Below are 11,859 nucleotides of genomic sequence, written 5' to 3' on the forward strand. Positions count from 1 at the left end.
CCTGATTATGAGGGATGGCTGTGAGGATGAAATGAGATGATGTCGACATTGCCCTCGTTAAATCTCCGTTTCCTGACTCCCATTGCTGTGCCCTTTCCAGCTCACCACATCGCACACTCCAGACAATAACACTTCATGTCTCTGTGTTATGACACTTAGAGGAGCCCAGAGACAGGCTGGGAGTGGAAATAGGCTATTTTAAAAGCTGTTGCCTTCCTAAACATCCAAGAGACGCTCGGGCGGCCCAGGGAGCCCAAGGGCATACCAGCACCTCGGACAGCTCTCAGAGGCACTGCTTGCCTAGCCAGCTTGTTCTTAGCAACGCCTCTACGGTAGTCAGATGTCTTGAGACCCTCCTGTAGGGCAGGAAAGTGTTTTGTCTGAGGCTCTATAGCTAGAAGGGCAGAGCCAGGACTCAAAGCCCAAGTATAACTGCCTTAGATAAAGCACCTTACCGCTCTGTGACTCAGGTTCTTCATTGGTAACAAGGGAACAAAGTTGGCTCCATGGGCATGTGACACGGTTTAATTTTCTCCTATCACTGTCTTGAAATTCTCAATAATCGTTTAACAGAGGGGATCAACATTTTCATTTTGCACTGAGCCCTGCACCTCACACTCAGCTAGTCCTGCGTGGGAATGACAATCACAGCCCCTCCCTCTACTGGACATGTGTTTTCCCCTCCAGCCCTACTCTCCAGCCTTCTTCCCCTGCCCTATGGCCCAGGACGCTGGCTTTTAAGAACTAGCCCTCAGTCTCCCTTGTCCCCTGTTGAACAGTTGGGTTCAGAGGATGGGAGACCGGAGGGCAGGAGGAGGGTGGGTGCTTGGGTCCAAGGGCATGCTGCCCATCCCCCACTGGGGTGTTTGTCCTGTCTCCTCCCTGCAGTTTGGCCGATTCCCTCCATCGAAGCCACAGGTCCTGGCAGGCGGCCCTCTCCTGAGCTTCAGCCACTCTCTCTGTAGTCCTTTTTAGGCCCACAGCTGCTGAACTTAGGCACTTCATCATCCCTTATTGGTTTCCCTGCCTCTTTTGTTAAACTCTCCTGACTTTCTCCGTAATGTGTGCACCTCCTCTTTCCCATCAGGACCTGCCTGATACAGTCTCCCATGGAGCTATCAGGAAAGCTTAGAAAAATCCCATGTGTAACAAACACACACAGCATGGTCCAGATACACAATATGTACTGAATGAAAATTCACTGTGCTTATTGGTTATCTAGCTCCAAAGGCTTAAAGCTCTTAGCCAGTGTCCTACCCAGTCACAACCCCGCCCCCAGTACACACACACACGCACACACACACATACACAAGCCACTCTACAAAAATAGTTCATTTGATGGAGTGTAGACAACCAGAAAGAGCTGTGTCTACAGGTTTCTGGCTTCAGGAGTGAAGCTTGGAATGTAAATAGCTCCCAAGGACATCTTGTTTCTAGCCCATGGGCTGTAGGCTGCTCTGTGATTCCCATCTTGGGTTGGTCTCTCTCTCTCTCTCAAAGGAAAACTCAAAAGGCACTTTTAAGAAGACCACAGAGACATCTGTTGTGGTAGAAAGGCTTGGCTGGGATGGGAGAGGAGGGACATGGAGGTGCCCTAGGCAGACCTTCCAGGAATCCACTTGCCTCAGGTTGGATTCCCCAGAATCAGACCTTGAGACAAGGATTCGAATGGAAGCAACTTATTAGCTGGTGACCCCAGAAAGCCCTTGTTGGGGAAGCTGGGGAGGGAGGGAGTAAAGAAAAGGCTCACTGCTGAGTAGGTTCCTGCCATGGCTGCTGAGGCTTAGGGCTCACGTCAAGCCATGCTGGAGGGGCAGGAATCTGGACTACATCCTCCCACTCCCGTCCATTGTCCGTCTTTGGCCAGGGCTGCTTCCAGGAGTGTGCCCGGCCTGACCTGCATGGCCAAGAGAAAGCAATTGGGTGGAGAGGGGCAGAGCCCACAGCAGGAACTACCAGCACCTCTTCCACTTGAAATGCACCCTCAGTCAGAGGAACAGGGCAGAGCCTCCTGTGACAGGAGTCCTGGGTTTGCATGGCCAGCATCTGTGCAGGGGTCTGTCCCTTAACATATGCTGTGTGGGGTCCTCTCACAGCACTGTGAGGTGAGCTTGTGGGGACAGTCTCTGGCACTTGACAGACAAGGAAACTGAGGCATAGAGATTGTATGGCTTTTGTAAGGTCAGACAGCTGGTAAATGAACAAAATAAATGAAAACCCCTGCCCTGGTGTCCTTTAAATTCTGAAAAACAGACAGACAAGCAAATATGTAGGCCTTTAAAAGGCAACAAATGCTGTGGAAAACTTAAGGAGATAGGTATGTGTATGTGTGTGTGTGTGTATATATATATATAATATGTGTGTGTAAAATAGGACTGGGAATGCTGGGGGTGGGCTAAAAATAGAATAGAGTGATTAGAGAAAGATTCTAAAGATGGTAGCATTTAAGGGTTCCCCGGAGGTGAGGGCAGGAGGGTCCCATGTGAGGGAACCATATCCCAGGCAAAGGGAGTGGTGAGCAGGCTGCTGAGACAAGAGCCGGCCCATGTGTGGAGCACACAAGCAGCCAGGAGGTCTGTGTGGCTGAGACCAGGGGTGGGCTTCCCAGGAGAGGGGACCACCGGCCCAGATCCTGCCTCAAAGGCCACTGCAGGGGCTTTGATTTCTACTCTGAGGGTAGTGGCTTCTGAACAGAGGAGGGGTCTGGTCATTTAACAGAATCCCCCTGGCTACCAGGTTGAGAAGAGAATTTAGTAATGCATGAGTGAGTGAGTGAGAATCCTTGTACCTCTTCACAGTTTGACCACTTACTTTATGGAGGGACAAGAGGCAGGAGAGGGTGGGGAGCTGGTGGAAGCCACACTGCACACAGAGTCTGGAATCCGGGCCCCGCAGACAGACAGCTGGGCCCGGCGGGAGGCTGGCGGTCTTTGCTGTGATCCAGCTGCCCCGCCAGCCCTGTGTTCCCACCACCAGCGCAGCCTCAGGGGGCCAGTGTGATCATAGACATGAAAGCCAGCCCCATGCAGGGACGATGATCAGAAGCCTTGTGACAACTGTTTCCCCTCAGAACACCGCTTTCAGGAGGCACCAGGCCATCGGGGCGGCCCTTCTCATCTTCCTCCAGCTCCCTGGGCTGCCTGCCAGTCCCCCAAGCAGCAGGCTGAGGCCGTGGCCCTCCTACGGAACAGGAGAAACAGTCACAGTTACTCAAATACTAACCTTCTGCTGAAGGCAGGTCTGCTCTGAAGGGAGGAGCCCATAGTTGCAGATGAGGCTGGTCAGAGTGTGGTCATCCCAGATGCCTGACCGCAGCAGATGTGCCTAGGGCTACAATGTTGAATGAGACAAGGTCCCTGCCCTCAAGGAGCTCTCAGCCAGGCTTCCAGCATGCCTGTGTGCTTGGTAAGTCACCTCAGTCATGTCCGACTCTTTGTGACCTCATGGACTCTAGCCTGCCAGCCTCCTCTGTCCATGGGATTCTCCAGGCAAGAATACTGGAGTGGGTTGCCATGCCCTCCTCCAGGAGATCTTCCTGACCCAGGGATCAAAACTGGGTGTTCTGAAGTGCTGGCAGGTTCTTTACTATCTGAGCCACCAGGGAAACCCTGAGGCAATTGTGTGTTCTGGTTTTTTTTTAATGTTCCCATAACATTTTAAAACATAACTTTGTTTATTTATGTCTGTGCTGGGTCGTCATTGCCGCACAGACTTTTCTCTCGTTGTGATGAGCAGGGGTTACTCTCTAGTTGCGGTGCACAGGTGTCTCAGTGCGGTGGCTCCTCTTGTTGTAGAGCATGGGTTTCAGTAGTTGTGGCGCGTGGGCTCGTTTGTTGTGGTTCCCAGACTCTAGAGCGCAGACTCGGAAGTTGGGACGCACGGGCTTAGTTACTCCACAGCATGTAGGATCTTCCTACACCCGGGATCGAACCCATGTCTCCTACATTGGCCGGAGGATTCTTTACTACCAAGCCACCAGGGAAGCCCCAAATGTTTTTGTTTTTTTTTTAGGAAATTTTGTTCTTTTTAAAAAAAAATTTTATTAGAGTATACTTCATTTACAGTGTCGTGTTAATTTCAAGTGTATAGCAAAGGGATTCAGTTATACATGTATTCATTCTTTTTCAAATTCTGTACACATATAGGTTACTTTCATCAGTGTTTTTATAGTTTTCAGAGTATAGGTCTTTTGACTCCTCAGGTAGGTTTATTCCTAGGTATCTTATTCTTTTTGATGCAATGGTGAATGGAATTGTTTCCTTAATTTCACCTCTGAGGCAGTCTTTTCAGAGGTGAGTGGAAACCTAGATAGGGTTAATTGGAGAATGTAGAGTGGGCTTCGAAGTATGATTAGGAGTTGTCTTGAACCAAGAAGAGAGGCCTGGGCATTCCAAATAGAGGGAACCACTCAAGCAAAGGCCCAGGGGTACAAAAGGTCATGGAGTGGTCAAGGAATTGCCGAAAGGCTGAGACAGAAGGAGCAACCAGAATATGTTCGCATCTCTTCCTTTCTTTTCTCCCCACATAGTCTCAAAATCCTCTTTACTGCTCAAACAATTCTGCTCTGCCCTCAATTTGCATTTCTCACCCCAATCTGCCCCAAAAGTATACAAATATTCATCCAAACAAAACACCTGTCTTCCCAGGGAGGAAATGAGCTTCTGAGAGCATGTGATTTTCAGCACATTGTTGCCCAAGAAATGAGACGCTGTTTCAACACTCACCCTCTATTCTAACTGGGGGGTGCTGAATGATCTGGCCGGGGTGGGACTGGATTAGGAATCAAGGAAAAGTGGTGGATGGAAAGGAACGAGGGTGGAGTCGATTAAAGAGGCTGAGAACCCAGGCTGAGCTGCTGACATGCTGCTGGGGGCAAGGGGTGGCCTGGGCTCCAGGCGGCTCAGCCAGCGGCCACCCCAGGCTTGCTGTGAGGATGAGCACAGAGTCAGCATTCAGAGCTGTCAGAAGCGATTAATCCATCAACAGCACGGCACACTGGAGACCTGGCTCTGACTCAATGGCTCATTAATACTCGGACTCTGATCAGCCCGCAGATGCTAATTCAAGTCGCCCCAGACAAAGGGCAGCCTCCCAAGAGAGCTCCGCATTAACCCTCCGCAGCTTCCTCTGTAGGACACATTTGGGGCCTGGGGGAGATCTCGAGCCTGGGGTGGGCTCTGGGCCACCCACCGTCCTCCCACGTGAGGACAGGCTCATGCTCAACAGCTCTGCAGGGCCAGTGCCCAGGGGCACCTAGAGTATCAGGCCCAGCCCCTGCCAGGCCCAACCCCTGCCATTTGGCGCGCAGGTAGAGGCACTGAGGCTCAGGGAGGTCCCAGGGCTTGCCCAAGGTCACAGAGTAAGAAAGGAACAGAGCTTGGACATGACTGCAGGCTGGAGTTCTTCCCACCCTGCCCTTCTGTCTCCCAGTCCCTAGGGCAGCCCTGTGTCCCTGTCTCTGAGCCCCACAAACAGTGGGGAAAAACAGAGCTTGGCCACGGCCTCAGCCTGATAACAGGCACGTGGGCGGGGCATTTGGGGAGGGCGTTGACCTCCCACTCACCCCCACACCCCAGCCCCCAGCCCTGGGCCTGATACAGAGACGGGTCTTGAGAAAACACACAATTCCCGACTGAATAAACGCTAATTCTCCAGGGTAATGTGGCTCAGCTGGTAAAGAACCTACCTGCCATTGCAGGAGACAGAGACACAGGTTCAATCCCTGAGTGGGAAAGATCCCCTGGAGAAGAGAAAGGTGCCCCAATCCAGTATTCTTGTCTAGAAAACCCCAAGGATAGAGAAGCCTGGCAGGCTGCAGTCTATGGAATTGCAAAGAGTCAGATACAACTAAGTGCACACACACACACCACACACAAACTAATTCAAGCTCAGTGGGAATGGTGTTTTAATCAGGTACAAACTGCTCCATCAGTTCAGAGGGAAAACAGATCTTGGAAGGCTTCCTGGAGGAAGGAGCATCACATATGAGCCTTTAAGCAAAGACAGGCCCTGCCTGGGGCTGTTCTGAGCATCTTCTCATTTCATGCTTACCACAACAACCCAACAATGATTATAGCCATGATTATATCCACTTTACAGATGAGGAACCTCGTCAGGTAAGTCCTTACCCAAAGTTCCATATCCAGGAAGCAGCGGAGTTGAGACATGAATCCAGGTCTTTCTGTCACCAAAACGCGTGTCCTTGTTAGCTTCTGAAGGCCCAGCTCAGTTAGCCCTGCCGAGGGAAACCAGACTTCCCCAAGATGTGCCCACTTGTCCCTGGGACCACATGTCATTCCATCCCAAGATCCTGCGTGCCCCTCCTGCCGTGGATTCCGGTCAGCTGTGCCTATGAGCTCGGGGCGTCACTGTGGCATCACCCACGCTCAGCTCCAGCATTTGCAGGCTGGGAGCCACCCACAGATAGCTGCTGAGGGGACTTTAATCCACTGACCCTGAGATCTCAGAGGGCCCCTGTGAGGGCTCCACAAGTGGACTCCAGCTCAGGAGGAGGCTGACTCCATGCCAGGGGAAGGCTGTGTTGGGCTGTTTATCATTATTGTTCAGATTTGACCAGCCTCCTTCCTTCCTGGATTCAAAGCATTGCCCGTCCCCAGGGAGGTGCGGAGCAGAGAAGGGGACACGGCAACACAAGGCCCGACGCCAAGTTCCCTGACTCTTGACTCCCCAGAAAGTGCTCCTTGACCCTCGGAAACTTGCCTCACTCGAGCTCTGCATCCTTTGACAACAGAAAATCCCCTAATAAGGAAATAATTCAACCACAGCTCTGTTGGCTTCCCAGATAGAGCAGTGGTAAAGAATCCACCTACCAGTGCAGGAGATGCAAGAGACTCAGGTGCAATCCCTGGGTCAGAAAGATCCCCTGGAGGAAGAAATGGCAACCCACCCCAGTATTCTTGCCTGGAGAATCCCATGGACAGAGGAGCCTGGCGGGCTACAGTCCCTGGGGTTGCAAAGAGTCAGACACGACGGAGCAACTGAGTCCACACGCACACACAGCTCCATCACCGACCTAGGCGTCTGTTCCCACCTCATCCTGTCCCCGCCGCTCTCCCTGTTCCTGACCAGAGGCTGGATGCACTGCTTGTCAGACTAACCTGGTGTGTGCTGGGGACAGCATGTGAGCACAGGGGAGTGGGGTGTGTGTGTGCGTGTGTGTGTGTACCCTGCAGGACCCCTGAGCGTCTGTGTACATAAGAAAAGATGCTCCCTGCTGTGTTTCTCCTTTGCTCTCACACTGTGACCACACTCACAATACTTCTGACTCCAGATGTGTGGGTTTTGCACACCTCAAGCAATTCTGCAACCCCAGCTGGGAGTCCTACAATTGAACTCAGTGCTGACGCTGTCTACCTGGAGTCGGAGTCAGAGTCAGATCCCACACGTTATGGCCTCAGTCCCACGAGACTGCCCCAACTTCAGACACCACTCACATGCCCTGAATGCACCTGTACTTCTCACCAACCGGATAGAAGTCAGGGTCCCCGTGACCCCCACCTTGGATTTGATCGTTTGCTAGAATGGCCCATAGAACTCAGGGAAACACATACTTTAGTTACTGCTTTATTATATAACAAAGAATATGGGTGAACAGCTAGATGAAGAGGTATGTACAGAAAGGTCCAGAAGAGTCTGAAGTTTCCCAGGTGACAGTAGCGGTAAAGAATCTGTCTGTTAGTGCAGGAGATGTAAGAGACACAGGTTCGATCCCTGGGTCGGGAAGATTCCCTGGAGAAGGGCATAGCGACCTATTTCAGTGTTCTTGCCTGTAGAATCCCATGGTCAGAGGAACCTGGCGGGCTACAGTCCATGGGATTGCAAGAGTCAGACATGACCTAGCAACTCAACCCCCACCACCACCATCTGCTGCTAAGTTGCTGCTAAGTAGCTTCAGTCATGTCCGACTCTGTGCAACCCCAGAGACGGCAACCAAGCAGACTCCCCCGTCCCTGGGATTCTCCAGGCAAGAACACTGGAGTGGGTTGCCATTTCCTTCTCCAACCACCACCATCATATAGTCCCAATTAACTCAATCTCCAGTCCCTCTTCTTTTCCTAGAGGGTAAGGGGTGGGGCTGAAAGTTCCAAGCTTCTGATCATGGCTTTGTCTTTCTGGGGACCAGAACCTATCCTAAAGCCATCTAGGAGCCCACCAAATGTCACATAATTAGGAGAAAAAAACACTCCTGTCATTTAGGAAGTTTCAAGGGTTTCAGGAGCTCTGTGCCAGGAACTGGGGGCAGAGATCAATCAATCAATAAGTGTGTGTGTATATATATATATATATAATCTCATAGTATGTTTGTGAGACGTGTGTGTGTGTGCGTGTGTTGTCTCTCTTAGCCGAGGCTACGCCATGCTGCAGTAACTAGTGGTCCCCAGACCACAGTAGCTCACAACAATGAGGATTTACTTCTCAGCATCTGAGTTACTTCAAGGGTCGCCTCTGGCTCTGTGCGCTGGGCCAAGAGTAAATGGGCAGCATCTACCCGGAGTGCCGCTGGTCCCCACGGCAGAGGGAAAGGAGAGCATGGAGGAACTGGGAGCTGGCTCTGGGGGCTCCCAGCCAGAGGGACACACAGCTCTTCCCCTCCAGTTTCAGGGGCTGGAGCTGGTCACGTGATTGGGCCTGTTCTCATGGAAAGTGGCCCCTCCCTCAGGGAGAGCCAGGAAGCACCCTTGAATGGGAGCCAGCCTACTCAGATGCAGGGCTGTGAGAAGCTGTGTATGTCAGTTGTTGTCTCTAGCTGCTCAGTTGTGCCAAGTCTTTATGACCCCATGTACGGCACACACCAGGCTTGCCTGTCCTTCACTATCTCCCAGAGTTTGCTCAAACTCATGTTCGTTGAGTCGGTGATGCCATCCAACCATCTCATCCTCTGTCATCCCCCTTCTCCTGCCCTCAATCTTTCCCAGCATCAGGTCTTTTCCAACGAGTCACCTCTTTGCATCAGGTGGCCAAAGTATTGGAGCTTTAGCTTCAGCATCAATCCTTCCAATGAATATTCAGGGTCGATTCCTTTAGGATTGACTGGTTTGATCTCCTGGCAGTCTGAGGGACTCTTGAGAGTCTTCTCCAACACCACAGTTGGAAAGCATCAGTTCTTCGATGCTCAGCCTTCTTTAGGGTCCAACTCTCTTATCCATACATGACTACTGTGTGTCTCAGTGGCTCTTGGTGGCTCTTGGTTGGGGTACCTTGTACTTCTGGGTGTGCACAGGTGTCAGTCGGTGTTTCTGGATGTTAAAAAAAAAAAAGTGTGTAAATGGTGTGCACAAGAGCCTGTGCTTGAATGGACAAATGGGAGTGTGTGTGTGTGATGGGAAGAATGTGAGTCTGGGGAGGGTGTGAGCATGTGTGTGCAAGTTTATGTGTGTGTATACGAGTAAGTAAATGTGTGCACACACATGCACGCATGTATGTACCTGTGTGCCACAAGCCCACGCCCCGGCACTGCATCCATCTGCATGTACAGCAAACGCCCCCCACACTCACACCCCAACATACGCTCCCGTCCCCGGAGAAGAAGCCGTCACAGATGGGAGGCGAGATGCTCAATTTCCCAGCTGATGATTTAGCAGGTTTGTTCACCCCTCATTTGTGGCCATCTGTCGCCTTCCACGCGGCCGCTGGGCCGTTTCCACCTGGCCCGAGCACCGAGGCTGCACAGCGATGGCAGCAGGATCGGCCGGCAGCTCCAGAGACTGAGGTGCCTCCCGGACCCAGGACCAACTCTCAGAGCTGCCCCGGGGGAATGGGAGCCCAGCAGACAGACGCAGTCCTGAGCCACCGCCAAAGACAAGGATCTTCCAGAAGGGATTCGGGGGTCTCCAAAATGCCTTGTGCATGCTTAGTCGCTCAGTCGTGTCCGACTCTTTGTATCCCCATGGACTGTCGCCCCCCAGGCGCCTCTGTCCATGGGATTCTCCAGGCAAGAATACTGGAGTGGGTTGCCATTTGCTACTCTAGGGGATCTTGCCAATCCAGAGCTCAAACCTGCGTCTCTTGCCTTGGGAGGTAGATTCTTTACCACTAGCGCCCCTGGGAAGCCCCCCAAATGCCTTAGGCTGCCTAGACCTCCAGCAACACCCTCCCAACTCCTAACTCACCTCTCCCCGCCCCCTACATAGGAACCTTTGTTGGGGTAGAACAAGCCAGCCCCTAATAGTCACCTCCGCCAGGTTCTTGTCCTGGCTCTGTGCTCAGCACTTGACCTGCACCGTCTCATTTAGACCCAAGACAGAGATGCTGCTCCTTGCCCTGTTCAGCCGATGAGGAAACCGAGCCGCTGAGAGGTGCCCACGTTCACACACCCCACTGAGAGCAAAACCGAGTTTCTCGCTAAGGTCTCCCTGTTCACAGGGGCCAGGGCTGCTCCAGGTCACCTCTTCCAGGAAGCTGCCTGAGGAGCAGCCTGGAAGGGCCAGGCCTGGGCTACCGCAGGACTGCAGCCCTGAATGTGGATGCTGGTAAGGCGGTGGTGCAGAGGATACAGGTCACCCCATCTTCTTCTCTGGTGACCACGCTCCCCCTTTCCAGGAGGGAAGACGACCCCACCAACTTGGTCCTGATTTCTGATTCCAATACATCCTTGAAATGAGCCTCTCATGCCCAGGGCAGCCTTTGTCAGGCCCCCGCTCAACCGCCGTCCTGGCCTGGGATGGAGTCCAGCCTCCCTAAGAGCTGAGGCTGGCCCTGGCCTTGAGCCTTGCCCACCTGTCTGGCCTCTCAGCCCCACCTCCCCTCTGTTCTTTTTATTTCTCAAATACATGTATTTATTTGGCTGCACTGGATCTTGGTTGTGGCCCTTGGGATCCTTGGTTGCGGCAGACAGGATCTTGTTCCCGGACCAGGGGTTGAACCGGGGCCCTCTGCACTGGGCGCCCGGAGCCTTAGCCACTGGACCGCCAGGGAAGTCCCTGCTCTCTGCTCTAGCACTGAGTTCCTCCCCCACACTCCTTCACCTCTGATGCTTCCCTCCTCCAGTCTCCTTCACACTTTCCCAGCTCACTCCTGCCCACCCCTCCCTCCTCCAGGAAGTCTCCCCTGCCTCCTAAGGGCTGCCTTCCCTGCCGCGCTCCGTCCTTTCGTGGGGCTGCTCACCCCGCACGGGGCTCGCATCTCCCCCACTAAACTGTAAGTTCCTGGGGGGACATGCTGCTTCGTCAGTCACTCGCTTAACAAATACTATTGATCTCTTCCTGCCCCAGGCCAGGGACAATTCTAGAGGCCAGAGTGGATGAAAACAAGGAGGACAAGAGGGAGACCAACTAGGCTCGCGTAGAAGCTTTCAGATAGGTGGTGACGGAAGGCTTCTCAGAGGTGGTGACAAGCATGAGACTCAGGGACTCCTGGCTGGGCGAACAGCAGCCACCAAGATTCCAAGGCAGGAGTGGGTCTGGCATGTTTGGGTTATGCCCGTGTCGCTGGAATGTGGACAACTGGGGGCGCACAGGGTTCAGAGAGGTAGCAAAGAGTTTCCTGAGCGTTTCCTGAACATTTTTTACTTTGAATACCCTAGACTGCCTCCTCCAGGGAACCTTCTCTGACTGCACATTCTTTATGCCTCTGAGCCCTTCCAGCTCTACCCACAGTGATCCAAATCACCTCTCAGCCTCCTTAAGATAGTTATCATTCAGTCGCTCAGTCATGTCCAACTCTCTGCAACCCCATGGACTCCCACATGCCAGGCTTCCCTGTACTTCACTATCTCCCGGAGTTTGCTCAAACTCATGTGCACTGAGTCCGTGATGCCATCCAACTATCTCAATCATCTATCGCTCCCTTCTACTCCTGCCATCAGTCTTTCCCAGCATCAGGGTCTTTTCCAATGAGTCA

Source organism: Bubalus kerabau, chromosome 20 (genome assembly GCF_029407905.1).
Source record: "Bubalus kerabau isolate K-KA32 ecotype Philippines breed swamp buffalo chromosome 20, PCC_UOA_SB_1v2, whole genome shotgun sequence".
Classification (NCBI taxonomy): Eukaryota; Metazoa; Chordata; class Mammalia; order Artiodactyla; family Bovidae; genus Bubalus; species Bubalus kerabau.